This window comes from Vicia villosa, unplaced genomic scaffold, assembly GCF_029867415.1.
Source record: "Vicia villosa cultivar HV-30 ecotype Madison, WI unplaced genomic scaffold, Vvil1.0 ctg.000493F_1_1, whole genome shotgun sequence".
NCBI classification, from domain to species: Eukaryota; Viridiplantae; Streptophyta; class Magnoliopsida; order Fabales; family Fabaceae; genus Vicia; species Vicia villosa.
Window position 1 is genome coordinate 183,462 of NW_026705238.1, and position 22,463 is coordinate 205,924.

Sequence of the window (22,463 nt, forward strand, 5' to 3'; positions counted from 1 at the left end):
CAAAATTTTGAAATGAATCCTTCAATGTCAATTTTGATAGATAAAAACATGCAGTGAATTATGAATCTATTTTTCTGCAATGTAGTTTCTTAAAAACATACTTCATAGTTGCCTCGAGTCGAGTTTTGATTGGGTGATCTATGATAAATTCTTTTTATATTTCAAGATATGTGCATCTTATTTTATCTTCATCTTTTGAGGTTGATTTTTTCTTGAAGTTTGATTTGGTACTTCTTGAGGTTTGATTTGGCGATGTTACCGAGTTCATTTGGGTTTTAGTTTTGGGCTGGTAAAAGTCTAATAAGATTTGCTCAATCTTTAGGTCTAAGAGCGTGCAAAGTACTTACATACAAGTGAATTATCATTCTTGGATAATGTACAAAAACACGATTTCTTTCCATTTCAACCGTTGATCTACATCTACAGGTAGCTTGCATTCACGCCAGACAAATTGGAGTTAGTTATAACCGTCTCCACTATATAAGCATGATTCTGTGTCACAACCAGATATTTCTTTACTCATATTTATAAAGTTCCATCTCATTCATTTACTAAAGGAGAATCAGGCTGATAGAAACCTATCAATGGAAACAATGGAGAAAGGAATCCTCACACCAAATAGATGCCTAGGCCATTTTACATATAAGTGAAACATGCCTGCCTTTGGGTAATATACAATTAATTTTTTTTTAAATCTATTTTTATTTAGTTCCAATTCAAAATACTTTTTTAATTTTATTTGTAAATTTGTGTTGTTATGAATTTTTTAATTGTATTTAGAGTAATGATATTTTTCCTTTTTTAATTTTTTAAATATCATTTATTTTAAAATTGAAGATATAATAAATCCCATTAAAATTCATTAAAAAGGGATAAAATCAAATCACTCAATAATAAATGTCAAATTTTTGAAATATTATCGATTTTAATAAATATTTGTGAAAAATTATCGACCATTTTTTAAAAATTCATTAATATGAAACGGGATAAATGATTCTCATGTTTTGAAATAGTGTTATTTAATTTTTATCGACGGAAACAAATTTATTATTGATTCAAATATTTTTATAAATAATGGCAAAATAAAAATAATATTAAAAAAGGATAAAATCAAATCAATCAATAATAAATGTCCAATTTTTGAAATACTATCGACCATTTGAATAAACATTTGTGAAAAATTATCGACCATTTTTTTAAAATTCACTAATTTGAAACGGGAAATATTATGGACCATTTTAATAAACATTTGTGAAAAATTATCAACCATTTTTTTAAAATTCATTAATATGAAACGGGACAAATGATTCTCATGTTTTGAAATAGTGTTATTTAATTTTTATCGACGTAAACAAATCTATTATTGATTCAAATGTTTTTATAAATAATGGCAAAACAAAAATAATATTGATAAACGAAAAAATACACTATTGATTCAAATATTTTTATATACAGATAAATTATAGGTATGTTTTTATTATCTCATTTAAAAAATAATAACTTTTTTTAGAAATAATTTTGTCTTTCATTTCATTTTTACTACAAATGCGCATAAGATACCAACTATAGAAAATAAATTTTGATCAAATCATAAAATAATTTAAAATTATATCAATTGATTTCTGTAATAGATAATAACCTCAACTAATTTAGGGTTCTGAAAAAACTTTTTTCTTTAAGAATTATTATCTTTACAAACTAATTTTAAGTTATTTAAAAAAAATTTATTTGACATTTTAAATCTTATAAATTATTCCAAACATGGAATAATAAAACTAAGTTGTTTTTCTAAAACTAAATCTCTTCAAATCATAACATACTATAAAAATTTAAACTTTTAATTTCTATAATTTCTTTGACGAGATTCTAATCTTTATCATTTTTTTCACAAAAATCTATAAATATATAAGTTTTATAAATTAAAATTGATTTCATATAGGTTGTTTCTGAGAAATGAATGTTATATTTAAAATGAGATTTTATTTATTTATGTCATATCGAACAACTTTAAAATAAAAATTTCATTTTAATTTCTTAATTAATATTAAATGGTGTTTTATATACTAAATGATTTTTTTGGTAACTTACAAAAAAAATTAACAAATACTATTCTTTTTCAATTAGCATCATAATTTAAAAATTCAAAAATTATTTTACAATTAAATAAATTAAATTTTTAAGTAATAAAAATATTTTTATAAACAAAATATAATTTACTATTAAAAAAAAATTATGTGCAACTAATAACATGGACATATTATAATGTTAATATAACTTTATTTGTAAATTATAAATAATTACATGATAATTACAGACAGCATAACCTAACATTAAGGGATTATGTAATAATGAGATTAAGTCTAACCCCCCTCAAATTGATGGTGAGTGAATTACCCCAAGTTTGTCTCTGAGTTGATTGAAATGTGTATGGCTCAATGGCTTGGTGAGACAGTAAACTATTTGATCAGCTGTGGGAACATATTGACGCAGTCGGAAGCCGCTCAAAGGAATAGCAAGCGCTAAACCTTAAATGAAAACAGGGTTGCAAGCGCAAACCCTATAGATAAGCTCTGGAGTCCACCAGGAATAAAGAAAACTTTGGATTCTATTATAATAAAAGAGATAATCCTTATGGCTATGCCAAAGGTCTTTAAATACAGAAAACAAATAAACCATATTGGGCCTTATGGGCCTTTAATCCAAAACAAAATTAAATAAAACAAATAAAATAAAAATTGCTTAAATATTAAAACTAAAATTGCTTAAATATTAAAATGCTTTCTAACGTGCGATTTCTTCTTTGATACGCATTATCCTCCTACATCAGTCTCCTTCACTTCTGAAGAACTCGACCCCGAGTTCTCTTCTTGACAAAGAACCTCATCTGGCAGCTTGTTATAACTGTAAGTACCAACTGAAAACCTCTCCTTACGCCGAAACGCCATCGCATCTTCTCCCACATTGAAAACTTTAACTTCCATGTGTTTATCTCGCATAGGAGGCAAATCATTTTCCAGCTCATTTGTAGTCAACTCCTTGAAATCCTTTAGGATCCCTAGCAGTTCTTCTGGAATTGTTTCCTCCTTTACAACATTCATCAACCCTTTGATCACCATTGGACAAAAACATTTTACGGCCTCATCAAGCTCCTTTTCACTTTGCATCATCATCAAAAATCTAGGATTCTTTCCTCCTGGATTCTTATCAAAGTGCAAAACAGGAGTCATAGCAATTTTATGTGTGCCCCATGTAAACATCATCACGTTATCCCGTCCTCGATAAGTGATATCATTATCAAACTGCCAAGGTCTACCAAGTAAAATATGACAAACATCCATATCAAGAATATCACAAAGTACCTCTTCTCTATAATGTTTTCCGATGGAAATAGGAACTCTGCAGGTTAGTGTTACTCAAACTTGGGAGCCCTTACTTACCCAACCGAGGTTGTACGGCTTCTCATGTGGTTTTATGGACAACTTCAAATAATCTACCAATTTTTTCGACACCAAATTCTCCATGCTGCCACTATCCACAATTAGATTACTCACTTTGTTCTCGATAGAACAACGTGTCTTGAACAAATTCTTGCGCTGCCCTTCGCCTTTGGATGCTAGTAACATTCGCTGCAACACAAAATTTACCCTCTCATCAGATTCTTCCACCGCAAACTCAACATCGACATACTCATCGTTCTTAACTGTAAAATCTTCTCTTTCCTCATCTTCCTCCCTTTCTTCCATAACAGCAGCGACTGTTCTTGTTGGACAAACATTTGATTTGTGGCCTCTTCCGTTACAACGATAACATGTGTCTATAGCGGGTCTAGCATTTGGATTATTTGGCCTCTGAATTGGTGCTTTACCATGCTGTACACTGCTAGAGCTGCTAGCCCCCTTATTCTCAAGATTGGAATCCCGGGGTGTTGCATTCTTTTCCTTGTCACCAGCTGATTCCCAGTTACTTTGGGGTGAATACCTTTCAATAGACAAGAAATTTCGATGGGATTTCTCCATCAATTCCGCCTTCAAAGCCAAACCGGATGCTTCAGCTACAGTCTATACAGTCTGTAAACCCATATTCTCCTGCAAGGATCCCTTTAGACCACTGGTGTATCGAGCCACTTTCTGGCTTTCTGATTCTCCTAACTCATTGCACTCAGAAAACCTCAGAAACTCAGCTGTGTATTCAGTCACGGTTCTCTTGCCCTGAACACACTCGATGTACATCTTATAAAGAATCTTCTCACAATCCTCCAGTAAAAACCGCTCCAGCATCAAATGTTTCATTCTTCTCCAAGTTCTGACCGGCCCCTTTCTTTGTCTCTGCCTTTGAACAACAAGTTTATCCCACCAGACAGCTGCAGTACTTTTAAGCCTGATTGTAACCATCTTGACTTGCTTCTTCTCAGGGACACCCATAACATCGAAGAACCTGTCGACGTCGATCTGTCAATCAAGAAACTCCTCTACTCCCATAGTTCCGTAGAACAATGGAATATCATCCTTCACTCGATAGTCATGGTTGTTTCGTAGATTCCCACAACTATCCTCTTCATCGTGAGGTTCTTCTTCATCAGAATTCGAATCTTCGACACAGTTTCCACCCCGTAGAACCCTAATCGGTTCCCCTCTCATGTCTCTTCGCCGATTCCCATTGTTGGCGTTGTTCGCCTGATTTGCTAAATTCGCCATCTGTTCAGTCAAAGCAGTTAGAGCCACGGTAAAAGCCGTGGTAATTCCCTCAAGATCTGCTTTGGTCATCAGTTGATCCGCCATAGTTGTCAAGCTACGAAAAGAATAGGAGAAAACCTGCTCTGATGCCAACTGACGCAGTCGGAAGCCGCTCAAAGGAATAGCAAGCGCTAAACCTTAAATGAAAATAGGGTTGCAAGCGCAAACCCTATAGATAAGCTCTGGAGTCCACCGGGAATAAAGAAAACTTTGGATTCTATTATAATAAAAGAGATAATCCTTATGGCTATGCCAAAGGTCTTTAAATACAGAAAACAAATAAACCCTATTGGGCCTTATGGGCCTTTAATCCAAAACAAAATTAAATAAAACAAATAAAATAAAAATTGCTTACATATTAAAACTAAAATTGCTTAAATATTAAAATGCTTTCTAACGTGCAATTTCTTCTTTGATACGCATAATCCTCCTACCAACTGACGCAGTCGGAAGCCGCTCAAAGGAATAGCAAACGCTAAACCTTAAATGAAAACAGGGTTGTAAGCGCAAACCCTATAGATAAGCTCTGGAGTCCACCAGGAATAAAGAAAACTTTGGATTCTATTATAATAAAAGAGATAATCCTTATGGCTATGCCAGAGGTCTTTAAATACAGAAAACAAATAAACCCTATTGGGCCTTATGGGCCTTTAATCCAAAACAAAATTAAATAAAACAAATAAAATAAAAATTGCTTAAATATTAAAACTAAAATTGCTTAAATATTAAAATGCTTTCTAACGTGCGATTTCTTCTTTGATACGCATAATCCTCCTACATCACATATGCTACAACAATTTCATTATGCAACACTTGGTCTCTAATGTAATGGACATCTAGCTCAATGTGTTTTTATCGTGCATGCATAACTGGATTTGATGCTAAGGCCTTGTCACTTAAGTTATCTCACCATAAAATAGGCTTTCTAGGTAAAGGAACTTTGAGCTCAACTAGAAGTGATCTAGTCCATGCTATCTCTGCAGCTAAGTCTGCTAAGGCTCTGTACTCTGACTCTATGCTTGATCTAGAGACTACTTTTTGCTTTCATGAGGACTAAGAGACTAGGGTTTCACCAAGGAAGACACACTGACCAGCCATGGATTTTCTGTCATCAACACTGGTGGCCCAATCTACATTTGAGAAGTCAGTGATACCCAAACCAGTGGATGGTTTAATGTGCAAGCAGTGACTGACAGTGCCCTGAAGGTATATCAGAATCCTTTTAATTCCTTGCCAATGATCAACTGTGGGTGGGCCCATGTACTGACTGAGTTTATTTATGGAGAAAGCTATGTCAGGCCTTGTGTGTGTCAGGTACTGTAATCCTCCTATGGCTTGCCTGAACACAGTTGGATCTTGCATTTTCTCTCCCTTAACTGTGAATTGTTTTCCTTTGATCATAGATGTTGGACAGGATGATGCTTTTTCCATGTGAAATTTCTTGAGTAAGTCACTTATATACTTTGATTATTTGAGATACATACAAACTTGCATCTTTGTGAACTTCTATGCCCAGAAAATAGTGCAAATTTCCCAAATCTTTCAAGGAGAAGACTACAATGAGTTGTTGAATGAAGGTCTCAAGGAATTTGGTGTTGTTTCCTGTGACTATGATATCATTAATATATATAAGAAAAAAAGTAATGTGGCCTTTGCCCTTGAGGATGAACAGTGAAGAATCACTTTTTGTATTTTGAAAACCCCAGTTAAGTAATGCATCTTTGAGGCTATAAAACCATGATCGTGGTGCCTGCTTGAGTCCATAGATTGCTTTGGACAACTTGCATATGTGATTTGGTTTCATGGAGTCCACAAAACCTTCTAGCTAATGCATGAACAATGTCTCCTTGATATAACCATTGAGGAAAGCATTGTTGATGTCTAGTTGCCTTACTTGCCAATTGAGGTGTAATGAAATGGAAAGAATAACTGTGATGGTGCTCGTTGACCAGGCTAAAAGTCTCTCCATAGTCTAGTGCAGCTGTTTGTTGGAAACATTTTTCAACAAGTCAGGCTTTCCTTCTTTCTATGGTGCCATTAGCCTTATACTTTGTCTTAAATACCCACTTGCAATCAATGATATTGTCCTGACCTTGATAAGGCACTAATGCCCAAGTTTTATTGCTCATGAGTGCTTGAAAATCACTCTGCATAGCTTCCTTCCATAGGGGGTTGGTAATGGCTTCCTTAACAGTGACTGGTTCAGTGGTATCTGTGTGAGTCTCAGTTAGACCGATGTAAGGTGCCTTCAGTTTGTGAATACCTGAATTTCTTTTGGTATGTATCAAATGGTTGTTGGTACTCCTCTCAGTATCATCTCTTATATGATCATCAACATCTTGTGAATTTATGCTTGATGATTATGTATGCTCACTGACTTCATTTGTGATGATATTTTCTGGTGGAAGATGAGTAACTTGATTTGTATACTCCATGACTTAATTTGTGATGATGTCCTCTGGTGGAGGATAAGGTTCTTCATTTGTGTCATTATCTGCATCTTGAGGTTCTTCAGTGACTGTTGTGATGGTATCAATATTTAGTTTACCTGCAGTGCACAAAGGAAAAGAGACAGATGAATTGTCAGTTAATGTTTTCAATGAATGTTTTGTGTTGAGGAATCCATCATGGAATGGAAAGTGATCTTCATTGAAAATAACATGTCTTAAAGTGAAGATTTTTCCATGAGAGTTGATGCATTTGTATCCTTTGTGTGAGTTGCTATAACCCAAAAAAACACATCTTGTTGTATGGATATGCAGTTTGAGTTGGTTATAAGGTTTTAGACATGGATAGCAAGCACAACCAAAAGGTTTCATGGCCTTATAGTCAGGTTCCTTATGATATATCAAGGAATATGGCCTTTTATTTTAAGTGACAATTGATGGTAGCCTATTTATTAGGTAAACCGCAGTTGAAAAGGCCTCCCAGCAAAATCAGTCCAAACTCAGCAACGTGTCTATGCTTTCTCTCAGCCCTGCCATTTTGTTGAGAGGTGTAGGGACAAGACATTCGGAATTATATGCCTGCATCTGTTGCAATCTTTTGGACATGTTTATACTCACCACCACCATCACATTGGATGGATTTATTTTTCTTGTTAAATTGGTTTTCAACTAGATTTTTGAATTGAATGAAGGGTTGCACAGTTTCAGAGTGGATTAACTCAAGGGGATCCTGAGCATGAGATGAAGAAATATTAAAAGGTAGAAAATTTATTTTTCCATATTGACATGCCTCACAAAAGCTAAAATGATCACGAGGTGATAGTTTCACATTGAAACTTTTCACGACAATGAAAGACTTTATTGCTTGGGTGACCAAGTTTCCTATGTCAGATCTCCTTGACAAACACATAGGAAGTTGGGTCCTTTTTATGCCCATCTTAGTATTGATTTCCATGTCATCTTGTAATATTAGGAACATATAAGACATCATGTAACTTAAGTGAATTGAGTTTTGTGGAACATGTGCCCAAGATTTTTAATTTCTCACTATTACCAACAGCTAATGAATTCTTACCATGATGCTCAGTTAATTTTTGAAACTTGTCAGTTTGATTTTTCCCATGATTACTTGCACCACTGCCAAAATACCAATCATAGTTTTGGACAGAATATTGTGAGGCTAAGAAAGCAATGTGTGCACCTTGTTTATCACCATCTGCTGAGTGGTTTGTCCCTGAGTAGGATTTATCAAACTTGTAGAAACACTCTATTGCTGTATGATTTGGTTTATGACAAACTTGACATATTGTCTTGTTCATCCTGCTTCTTCCTCGACCACATCTCCAACCTCTGAAGTTAGATCCTCTCCAATTTCCTGACAAGCTGAAAATAATGAACAAGATGCTTCCCAAACAAACCGGTTCAACACTGTAATAGAGAAGATTGAACGACATTACATGGGTAAGTATAGTGATGATGAGGATTTACCTGTTGTTCCTGATGATCAATATGATACAGAAGACTCTTTCATTGATGATGCTGAATTGGATGAATAATTTGAGGTTGACGATTATGTAATCAAACATGAAGGTTTCTTCATAATTAGGGGGAAATGGGAACGCATAAATGAACCTCCGACATTACCTAATTAACCAAACTCTAATACCATGTTAATAAATGTGGTTGAGCCTAACTCATCCCTTCATTGTAGGGTTGAATTAGACCCAACCACATTTCTTAACCAAGATCCCTTGAATGCACATCCCAAAAGAAAATTAAAAAAAATGAAGATATATGCTTCTAGAAATTAGATTTAATTAGGGTTAAAAAAAAAGAAGCAAACTTAGCATAAAATTCAATCACATTAATGTGATCAAATCTAACATAAACTCAATATTCCAGCCACATAAATAGGATCACATCAAGCTTAAGTGCAAGAATCAAGAAGATAAAAAATTGCAAACTCCATAAAAGTTTTAATGACAATATATTTGACCTCTACAAAACTCCATAAAAGAAACTTCAAAATTCCAATGACAACAAAAATAATTAAATAAGATAAAACTCACCTTATTAACCAAAGAAATTACTGTAGTTGAAATAGAAAAAAATATCTCTAACAAAAAATCAATTAAATCGCATGGTAGAGATGTCGTAGAATGAGCAAACTTCATCTTAAATCGTTAGAATGAAGCTGCATAATTTAGAACAAGATTTTGTAGAAATATGAATATCACATATGAATAATATTAAGTAGATGGATTAATAGATCTAATGAAGTTATGCAAAAGTGTACTTGTGTTTAAATCAAAATCGTGATATACTTTGTCTCCATTGATTCAAGTTTAGTTAGTATTAACAATGAAAGATACCTACGACTATTGCAAAATGGTTGAAGTTGAAAGGACACATGTTGAATATAAAGCTAGGGATTGAAATTTATTAAATGGGTTTATAAATTTCAACGGATTCTTGTGATTTTTGGCTCAATAAGAAAAATATTAATCCATCTTAATATTTAAAAATAATTTCATATTAAAGATACAAGATATTGGAATGAAGTTTTGAATAGGTAGAGAAAGTGTTTAACTATTTGGAAGAGGATAGATTTTTTTGAAAAAGGGAAGCCTACTTATATTATTGGGTGTTTATAATGTTTGGCTTGATATAAACTAAAATACATTACCTCTATTTATACTAGTGGCATTCTTAAATCAACGATTAAGATTTTGCCACCACAAATTTAATCTAAGGCAATAAATCACTTTCTTGAAAAAACTCCAACTTTTCTTTATCTTCTAGAGAGCTCTATGGATCTCTCTAGAATAGGCTTCTAGAAGTTGGATCTAGTACAACACACATTTGGGTTTAAAATTCTAGAGACCCAAAATTTAAGAAACACAAAATCAATTTAAACAATTACTCCATTAAACTTATTTTTGATACCCGATGTAAATATTTTAATTTGACAAATTCTTCATGCTTAAGAGTTCATGCTTAAGAGGCTTGGAGAAAATATCAATAGCTTGGTAATACACATCTTTAAGTACTCCAATTGCACATCGTTGTTAGAAAAACTCTCTCTAATAAGTGATAGTGTGTGACAATGTGTTTACTTAGATTATGGAAGACTCAATTCTTTTCCAAAACTATTGTTTATTTGTTGTCCATGAATATTTTGGTCGACTCCTTTTGTGGCAAACCCAACTCCTTTAACAAGTTTCACAACCATATTCACTACAACATTTATTACTTCTAGAAACCTTGTTTAGTGCAATGATTTTTGTATTCTTACAATACCTTATAAATGTTCTCTAAAATACTTCTTTGAACAATTTTTAAGGGTTCTAATAATTTATCTTTATCTTTATCTTTAATAATATCTGTCAAATGCCCCCCTTAAACAATTATGGAAACAATTTTAAATTGTTACATTATTCTCAACAAAAGACTACAATTTTCAGATAATGCATAAAAATTTCAACAACAACAAAATATTAGGTGACAACTTTTCCTCTAAATATATATATATATATATATATATATATATATATATATATATATATATATATATATATATATATATATATATATATATATATATATATATATATATATTTCAAAATGTATGAGAGAGAAAAAAAGATCCACCCATAATCTTCACCATTTATTTTAAAATCCAATGGTTTAGATTCATTCTCACATTCTCATATAAATATGACATTCTCATATAAATATGACATTCTCATATGATATGCCCTATATATATATATATATAATTATATATTAGAAATATATTTTATTATAGAAAATTTTTTTATTAAAGAAGTTGAAATTTTAATTTTTTTTAATGATATTGTTGTTTAAAATTTAATTAAAATAATATTAAAATACTATTTAAGAATAAGCTAATATATTATTATAGGAATTGTTATTTTTTATTAAAATTAATTTTGGTATATATGTTCAAAAACATAAATATTTATCCATAAAAATAAAATTATTAATATTTATTTATAAATATTATTTTTTAAATAAAATTATAAATATTAATTGGAATGGAACATTAATAATAGATATTCAATCATATAAAATATATAGATATAAATAATAATAGTTAATTTTAGTATATTATATTAAACAATTAAAAAAATATATAAATGTAGTATGATCGAACAAAGGTACCTATAAATAAGGTAATGATAGACATAAAATTAAAATAATTTTAAAGGATAGAAAATCAAAGTTTAATAATATAATTTTGTTGGTATATTAATTGAATTAGAAATATGATTAATAGAAAGTTTTCAATTTCTCCCTTCACTCAAAGTGAATTTCACCTTTTCTCTCATATCCCATCCTCACTTACAGACCAATTTTAATTTGGACAAAACTTAGGTACAATTTTTTAGATGTGATTCTTACTATTTTCCAATAAAAATAAGACAAATATACTTAACTATCATTTAGTGGGTGAAATTAAGAGAAATTTGCATATGTGTAAGACTAAATTATATACTTGTCATATTTTCATTAGAAAATAGTAAGAACTACACATAAAAATTCTACCTAAGTTTTGTCCTTTTTAATTTTTCTGTCACTCATACATCAATTTCAAAATCCCTTTCATTCACAAATCAATTATATATCTAATAATATTAATAGATTTTAGAAAACCAATATTCTTCACGGGCAATGGTGATATCTTTCCTGTAGCTGTCTTGCCCACTTTTACATGCTTATTTGATAAGCACTTCATTTCATCATGTTTCTTGCCTTCTAATTCTCCTTAAACACTCCATCTCGCCGCAAATCGCTTCTGTAGGAGACGATAACTCAAATCTCGACTCGGCCGCCGCTAGCGATTCCTCCAAACTGCTTTCCTCGTCGCGTATTCGAATATGTGACAATCAACTCTTCCATGTTGAGCTCCGACCTGGCGAGATCACCATTGTGTCGTGGAAGAAGCTTCTCAAGGACGCTAAAAAGGCCAATGAGGGATCCACTTCCGCGGCTCCGAAGCATGTTCCTAAAGCAAACCCCGCGCTTGAGGCTAGAATGGCTCCTAGACAAGCTGAGAATAATGAACAAGACAAATTGGTTCAGCGGTGTAATAGAGAAGATTGAACGACATTTACATGGGTAAGGATAATGATGATGAGGATCTACCTGTTGTTCCCGATGATCAATATGATACAGAAGACTCTTTCATTGATGATGCTGAAATGGATGAATATTTTGAGGTTGACGATTCTGTAATCAAACATGAAGGTTTCTTCATAAATAGGGGGAAATTGGAACGCATAAATAAACCTCCGACATTACCTAATTAACCAAACTCTAATACCATGTTAAGAAATGTGGTTGAGCCTAACTCAACTCTACATTGTAGGGTTGAATTACATTTTAGGATTGAATTAGGTCCAATCACATTTTTTAACTGAGATCCCTTGAATCCACATCCCAAAAGAAAATTAAAAAGTGAAGATATATGCTTCTAGAAATTAGATTTAACTAGGGCTAAAAAAATGCAAACTTAGCCTAAAATTCAATCTCATTAATGTGATCAAATGTAACATAAACTCAAGATTCCAGCCACATAAATAGGATCACATCAAGCTTAAGTGCAAGAATCAAGAAGATAAAAAAATTGTAAACTCCATAAAAGTTTTAATGACAATATATTTGATCTCTACAAAACTCCATAAAAGAAACATCAAAATTCCAATGACAGGAAATTAAAAATAATTAAATAAGATAAACTCACCTTATTAACCAAAGAAATTAAAAATAATTAAACAAGATAAAACTCACCTTATTAACCAAAGAAATTACGGTCGTTGAAATAGAAAAAAATATCTCGAACAAAAAATCAATTATATCGCATGGTAGAGATGTCGCAGAATGAACAAACATCATCTTAAACCGTTAGAATGAAGCTGCATAATTTTAAACAAGATTTAGTAGAAATAAGAATATCACATATGAATAATATTAAGTAGATGGAGGAATTAGATCTAATGAAGTTATGCAAAAGCGTACTTGTGTTTAAATCAAAATCGAAATATACTTTGTCTTCATTGATTCAAGTTTAGTTGGTATTAACAATGAAAGATACCTACGGCTGTTGCAAAATGGTTGAAGTTGAAGGGACGCACGTTGAATATAAAGCTAGGGATTGAAATTTATTAAATGGGTTTATAAATTTCAATGGATTATTGTATTTTTTGGCTCAATAATAAAAATATTAACCCATCTTAATATTTAAAAATAATTTCATATTAAAAATACAAGATATTGGAATGAAGTTTTGAATAGATAGAGAAAGTGCTTAACTATTTGGGAGAGGATAGAATTTTTTTGAAAAAGGGAAGCCTACTTGTATTATTGGGTGTTTATAATGTTTGGCTTAATATAAACTAAAATACATTACCTCTATTTATACTAGTGGCATACTTAAATCAACGATTAGGATTTCGCCACCACAAATTTAATCTAATGGCAATAAATCACTTTCTAGAAAAAGTTCCAACTTATCTTTATCTTCTAGAGAGCTCCATGGAACTCTCTAGAATAGGTTTCTAGAAGTTGGATCTAGTACAACACACATCTGAGCTTAAAATTCTAGAGGCCCAAAATTTAAGAAACACAAAATAAATTTAATCAAACATGACCCATTAAACTTGTTTTTGATACCCCATGTAAATATTTTAATTTGACAAAGTCTTCATGCTTAAGAGGCTTGGAGAAAACATCAGTAGCTTGGTCATGCACATCTTTAAGTACTCCAATTGCACATCGTTGTTAGAAACATTCTCTCTAATATAGTGATAGTGTGTGACAATGTGTTTAATTACTTAGATTATGGAAGACTCAATTCTTTTCCAAAACTATTGTTGATTTGCTGTCCATGAATATCTTGGTCGACTCCTTTTGTGGCAAATCCAACCCCTTTAACAAGTTTCACAACTATATTCACTATAACATTTATTACTTCTAAAAACCATGTTTAATGCAATAATTTTTGTCTGTAGACAAGACAATTCTTGCAATACCTTACAAATGTTCCCTAAAATACTTCTTTGAACAACTTTTAAGAGTTCTAATAATTTATCTTTATTTTTAGCAATATCTGTCAAATGTCCCATTAAACAATTATGGAAACAATTTTAAATTGTTACATTATTCTCAACAAAAGACTGCAATTTTCAGATAATGCATAAAAATTTCATCAACTACAAAATATTAGGCGACAACTTTTCCTCAAAATATTATAAAATATATATATATATATATATATATATATATATATATATATATATATATATATATATAATTACTATAATTAAATAATAGAAATATATTTGATTATAGAATTTTTTTATTAGAGTTGACATTTTATTTTTTTAATTATATTGTAGTTTAAAATTTAATTAAAATAATAGTAAAATTTTATTTAAGAATAAGCTAATATATTAGTATAGGAATTGTTATTTTTTATTAAAATTATTTTTGGTATATATGTTCAAAAATATAAATATTTATCCATAAAAATGAAATTATTAATATTTATTTACAAATAATATTTTTTAAATAAAATTATAAATATTAATTGGAATGGAACGTTAATAATAGATATTCAATCATATAAAATATATAGATATAAATAATAATAGTTAATTTTCGTATATTATATTAAACAATTAAAAAACAATTATAAATATAGTATGATAGAACATAGGTACCTATAAATAAGGTAATGATCGACAGAAAATTAAAATAAATTTAAAGGATAGAAAATCATAATATTATAATTTTGTTGATATATTAATTGAATTAGAAATATGATTAATATAAAATTTTTAAATTCTCCCTTACTTCACTCATATAAAATATATAGATATAAATAATAATAGTTAATTTTCGTATATTATATTAAACAATTCAAAAACAAATATCAATATAGTATGATAGAACAAAGGTACCTATAATGTAACAACCCACTATTGTTTGTTTATTTATTAAATAGAAAAAATAAAATAAATAAACAAAAGAATGTAGTAACTAAGTTAGTTGGATTATGTTTAATATATTTCATGATTGTAACATATTTAACTCACATGTGACGAGTATGTAAAAATGACATGATATTTATACGATGGATTTTGTCTAATATTATGTGCATATAATACAATGTAAATTGTTTTCCTGTCGTTCCGGTTGGACGTTCGGATGCTTGATTTTGTGAACTTGGTTTTGGTTGAATATGCGTGAATCGGAGTATAACCGTAGTACTAGGATAGTAAATCCTATTTACCCACGATGTGGGTGCCCATTGGTAGCCCGTGTGGCGTTTTTGATATGTATTATATACCATGGATGATTTGGATTTCATGCCTGTTGTATATACGTGTCTATATCTGTATATTTTGCGTTACCTGAGCTACTATTACGGTGGAAGCAAATGAGGGTCTTTAATGGCGTTTCCCACTTGGTAACTCACCTGCGTGATTAGTATGGTAAGTGGGTGATGCCACGTAGGCAATAACTGAATTACTTGCCTCTAGTAACGTCAGTTAGACAATGTTACTAGGCTTTCGCCCGGTGGGCTTGTACATCGTAGAGGACATATTGCACCTGTTTACTCACATGCGTACAAATGATGAATACCATTGCAGTGGAAGCAAGACCGGGGTCTTTAATGGCGTTTCCCACTTGATAACTCACTAGAGTGCTTGGTGATGAGGTTGTAAATGCCACGTAGGCAATGGTACAACTTAACTCATCTCGGGTGGAATTCCATATAGGAATGACTCGAATTCATCGTGCGGCGTGCTTGTGCAAGTCTTTCGACATATATGTACTTGGATACTCACCGAGGATACGTGGCAGAGGTAGCCTAGTCAGATGGGTATAACTCCTTGATTCCTCACATAAGGATGTGAGTTTGCATATTGTGGATTGTTGTTTTTATTGAACACCTCATTGGATAGTTAAGGGACTTTCAATTGTGGTGATGCCCTTGGTTGTATTTGCACCTAAACGTGAGGCATAACCCCGGATTCTAGGTGAGTCCGTTTATGATGCATGTACCTTGTAGAACCGTGCAAACCCTTAAGATAGGGAGGCTCACTGAGATTTAGTAATCTCACCCCATTTCAATTATTATTTTTCAGGATCTTCGAGACAGGTCAAGGGCAAGGGTAAGGCGACTTAGTCTTGCAGTGATGTTTGATGATGATGACCTGTTTCTTTTCTTTATTCCTTCAGCTTCAGTACCTTATGTTTAATTTTATGTACTCTCTTTTGGAACTCGTGAATTAGTACTTGATACTTATGTATTCGGCCATGACTGTTTCGACTTGTTTTGTACTAACATTATAATATCTACTGCGTATTTATGTATGATTTCACTACCATTAATGCCATGCACTTATTATCCTAGGCAATGATATGTGTGGGGTGTTACAGTTGGTATCAAAGCTGGTCGATTCTCGGCTTCGCCTTGAAACATCATAGTCAGCAATTGCGTGTTTGTTAGCACGATTCCTTGCATTCTACTTATGGTATTGCGCCTGATCAACTTGATTCTATGTGTTGGACAAACAGGAAGATGACTGAACAACACAGAGGACCTGGGAGACCCAGAAGGAATCCAATTCCTAATCCGCCTGAAATTCCAATTCCCAATCCAGCTGGTGATGCCAATGTACCTTGGTTGCAGATGATGCAACAAATGCAACAACAGAACCAGATGATGATGCATATGATGCAAGGTATGCAAGGGAATCAACAACAACCAGCTGCTCCTGTTCCTCAAGTTCCTTATGGGCCATATTTTCGTGCTTTCTTTCGGATGACTCCTCTAGAGTTTGCAGGTAGCCTGGATCATATTGTAACCCATGATTAGTTGTATAGCATGTAGAGGATATTCTAGGCTATTCAGTGCATTGAGGAGGAAAAGGTTATTTTTGCTGCTCAGAAACTCAAGGGTCCTGCAGGTAGGTGGTGGGATATTGCCTCCACTCGCTTCACTTCTCAAGGGATTCCTAAGTATTGGGAACATTTCAAGACCGCTTTCTTAGAGAAGTACATCCCTAACAGCATTCGTTCCCAGAAATAAAGAGAGTTCCAGTTATTCAAGCAAGGAAATCTCACTGTTTCTGAATATGCTGAAAAATTTGAGGACATGGTTGCTTATTCTAGACAAGCTGTTTATGCACCAGATGAGTTATGGAAGATTGATCAGTTTTTGTTTGGCCTTAATGCTGATATTTCCCATAGTGTGTCTCAGAGGGAGTTCACTACTTATGCTGAGTGTCTCTGACAATGTTATATTGCTGAAAACAGTCTAAAGAGGGTTAAGGAAGAAAGGGAGCAAAACCGACCTTTTCGCCAAAACCAAGGGAAAGTGAGCCAATTCTTGAAGCCTCGTAACTCTCCTCCAGCAATGAAACCAGCTTATGTCAACCGTTCAACTCAGCCTCCTTGGTGTAACAAATGTAAGAGCAAACACCATGGAAACTGTAGAAGCGGTCCAGTGAAGTGTTACAAGTGTGGATAGGAAGGTCATCTCAGGCCTAACTGCCCTAGGCCAGACATTCCTGAGAAGACCATAGGGCGAGTGTATACCTTGGATGCTCGAAAGGCTCAAGGAAACACAAGTCTTGTTGCTGGTACGTGTTTTGTAAATAACCAACCTTGTTTTGTTCTTGTAGATTGTGGAGCGACGCATTCTTTTATTTCTAATTCTTGTGTGCGCCGACTCAGATTTGAGGCTACTAGTCTTTTTGTTCCTATGTTGATTTCATCTTCCATGGATGATGCGGTCGAAGCCTTGGAGACATTTAGAGATTGTTCAGTCACTTTCAACGACGAAAGGTTCTCTATTGATCTTATTTGCTTGCCTCTCAAGAAGATTGATGTAGTACTGGGCATGGATTGGTTGTCGGCCAACTCAGTATACATTGGTTGCAAGGAGAAGGTTATCTTTATTCTTGCAGAAGAGACTGCTCCTATTGATGAGATTGGGAATCTAATCGAAGGTACAATTAACCTGATTAGTTGTCTCTATGTTCAGGAGAGATCTTTTCTTTTAGCTCTCACCGCAGAATCTGAAACCAAGAAAGATATATCAAATATTCTTGTCATTTGTGAGTTTCCAGATGTGTTTCCGGAGGATGTCACTTCTCTTCCTCCAGAAAGGGAAGTGGAATTCTTTATCGATCTTGTTCCTGGAACAACTCCAGTTTCTATTGCTCCATATCGAATGTCTCCTGCAGAGTTGAGATAATTGAAGAGTCAGTTGGAGGAGTTGATAGCAAAACATTTTATTAGACCAAGTGTCTCTCCTTGGGGTGCTCCGATGTTATTGGTCAAGAAGAAGGATGGTAGTATGCGCTTGTGCATTGATTATCGACAACTCAACAAAGTGACCATAAAGAATAAGTATCCTTTACCACGTATTGATAACCTCCTGGATCAGTTGAAAGGAGTCTGTGTGTTCTTGAAGATTGATCTCAGGTCGGGATATCATCAAATTCGAGTGAAGAATTCCGATGTATCAAAGACCGCATTCAGAACGCGGTATGGCAACTATGAATTCTTGGTTATGCCGTTTGGAGTGACCAATGCCTTTGCTGTCTTTATGGACTACATGAACCGTGTGTTCCAACTATATTTGGACCGGTTTGTGGTGATATTCATAGACGACATTTTGATATATTCTAAGACGGTGGATGAGCATATGGAACACCTGAGGATTGTGTTGTCAGTTCTTCGAGAGAAACAATTATTTGCAAAGTTGAGTAAGTGTGAATTCTGGATGTCCGAAGTGAAGTTCCTTGGACATGTCATTTCTAGTGGCGGTGTGGTTGTGGATCCGTCAAAGGTAGAAGCAGTGATTAATTGGGAAAGACCTAAGAATGCAAGTGAAGTTCGGAGTTTCCTTGGATTAACAGGTTACTATCGGCGGTTCATTATGGGATTCTCAAAGCTAGCTCTACCTATGACCCGACTTACGAGGAAGGAAGTTTCTTTTGAGTGGAATTCCGATTGTGAATGGAGTTTCCAAAGGTTGAAGAAGAAGTTAACTACTGCTCCGGTTATTGATAATTGCATATCCAGATAAATCTTATGAAGTTTTCTATGATGCATCAAAGAAAGGATTAGGTGGTGTCTTAATGCAAGAAGGTCGAGTTGTGGCTTATGCATGTAGACAACTAAGATCTCATGAATATAATTATCCTACTCATGACCTTGAACTTGCGGCTATTAATGATCACAAGAGCTTAAAGTACCTTTTTGACCAGAAAGAACTGAATATGCGTCAGAGGAGGTGGATGGAGTATTTGAAAGACTTTGATTTTGATTTGAGGTATCATTCGGGAAAGGCTAATAAGGTTGCAGATGCCTTGAGCAGAAAGGAGTTTCATGTAGCGAAGTTGATGATGATGGAATTCAATTTGATGGAAGAATTTAGGAATCTCAATTTGCAGTTTGTGTGGGCACCTACGGGTGTGTTGATTAGTAATCTCAATGTTGAGAATGTTTTGTGAGAAATAATCTGGCAAGCTCAATATGGTGATATGGAGTTGCAAGCTCAAGAGACATTGAAGAAACATTTCAGGTGGCCAGGTATGAAAAGAGATATTGCTAGTTATGTGGAACAATGTGGTATATGTCAACAGGTGAAGACTGAACACCAAAGGCCTGGTGGAATGCTGCAACCGTTGGATGTTCCTATATGGAAATGGGACAGCATATCCATGGACTTTGTTGTTGGACTGCCTCGTACTTTAGGTGGTCATGATTCCATTTGGGTGATAGTGGACCGTTTGACAAAGTCTGCACATTTCCTACCAGTGAAATCTACTCACAAAGCTCCTCATCTAGCCCAACTCTTTGTAGCAGAGATTGTAAGATTGCATGGTATACCGTCTAGCATTGTGTCAGATAGAGATCCGAAGTTCACTTCATATTTTTGGAGAGCTTTTCACCGAGAGATGGGGTCGGAACTGAATTTGAGTACTTCGAACCATCCTCAGACGGACAGACAAACAGAGAGAACCATTCAGACAATTGAGGACATGTTGAGGGCTTGTATTTTGGAAAGTGGTGGAAGTTGGAAGGACCATCTACCGTTGATCGAGTTTGCGTATAATAATAGTTACCACTCGAGTATCGGTATGGCACCATATGAGGCACTTTATGGGAGGAGGTGTCGTTCCCCATTGTGTTGGTCGGAAGTTGGTGAAAGAGGGAATCTTGGACCGAAAATAATACAAGAAACAACAGAAAAGATTAAGGAAATCCGAGAGAAGATGAAAAAGGCTCAAGATCTTCAGAAAAGTTATGCGGACAAGAGACAAAGACCTTTGAGATTTGATGCGGGTGATCATGTGTACTTGAAGGTGACTCTGAAACTTAGGTTGAAGGGACCATTTAAGGTTCAGAAACTTAGTCCAAGTCATGTGGGACCTTATCAGATCATGAAACGGGTAGGTGAAGTGGCGTATCAGTTGGCATTACCTCCTTCATTATCCGGGCTGCATGATGTTTTCCATGTATCTCAGCTTCGGAAGTTCGCACCGGATTCATTTCATCCTATCCTTTCCGATGCCGTGGAGATAGAGCCCGACCTTTCTTTCCAACCTCACCCAGCTCAAATCTTGGATTATGCTAGCAAGTCATTAAGGAATAAGGAGATACCGCTTGTGAAGGTGTTGTGGGAAGAATCCCGCCTGGAGGAAGCCACTTGGGAGCTTGAAGCGGAGATACGAGAGTCATATCAACATATTTTCTGGTAAGTTTTCGAATTCGAGGACGAATTCTCATTTAAGGGGGGGGGGGAGAATGTAACAACCCACTATTGTTTGTTTATTTATTAAATGGAAAAAATAAAATAAATAAACAAAAGAATGTAGTAACTAAGTTAGTTGGATTATGTTTAATATATTCCATGAACGCCTCATTGGATAGTTAAGGGACTTCAAATTGTGGTGATACCCTTGGTTGTATTTGCACCTAAACGTGAGGCATAACCCCGGATTCTAGGTGAATTCGTTTATAATGCATGTACCTTGTAGAACCGAGCAAACCCTTAAGATAGGGAGGCTCACTGAGATTTAGTAATCTCACCCCATTTCAATTATTGTTTTTCAGGATCTTCGAGACAGGACAAGGGCAAGAGTAAGGCGACTTAGTCTTGCAATGATGTTTGATGGCGACGACCTGTTTCTTTTCTTTATTCCTTCATCTTCAGTACCTTATGTTTGAGTTTATGTACTCTCTTTTGGAACTCATGAATTAGTACTTGATACTTATGTATTCGGCCATGACTGTTTCAGCTTGTTTTGTACTCATTGTACTAACATTATAATATCCGTTGCGTATTTATGTATGATTTCACTACCATTAATGGCATGCACTTATTATCCTAGGCAATGATATGTGTGGGGTGTTACATATAAATAAGGTAATGATCGACATAAAATTAAAATAAATTTAAAGGATAGAAAATCAAAGTTTAATAATATAATTTTGTTGATATATTAATTGAATTAGAAATGCGATTAATATAAAAAATTTAATTTCTCCCTTACTTCACTCATATAAAATATATATATATATATAAATAATAATAGTTAATTTACGTATATTATATTAAACAATTCAAAAACAAATATAAATATAGTATGACTGAACAAAGGTACCTATAAATAAGGTAATCATCGACATAAAATTAAAATAAATTTAAAGGATAGAAAATCAAAGTTTAATCATATAATTTTGTTGATATATTAATTGAATTAGAAATATGATTAATATAAATTTTTTAATTTTTCCCTTACTAGTTAATTTTCGTATATTATATTGAACAATTCAAAAACAAATATAAATATAGTATGATAGAACAAAGGTACCTATAAATAAGGTAATGATCGACATAAAATTAAAATAAATTTAAAGGATAGAAAATCAAAGTTTAATAATATAATTTTGTTGATATGTTAATTGAGTTAGAAATATGATTACTAATTTCTCCCTTACTTCACTCATATAAAATATATAGATATAAATAATAATAATAGTTAATTTTCTTATATTGTATTAAACAAATCAAAAACAAATATAAATATAGTATGATAGAACAAGGTACCTATAAATAAGGTAATGATCCACATAAAATTAAAATAAATTTAAAGGATTGAAAGTCAAAGTTTAATAATATAATTTTGTTGATATATTAATTGAATTAGAAATATGATTAATATAAATTTTT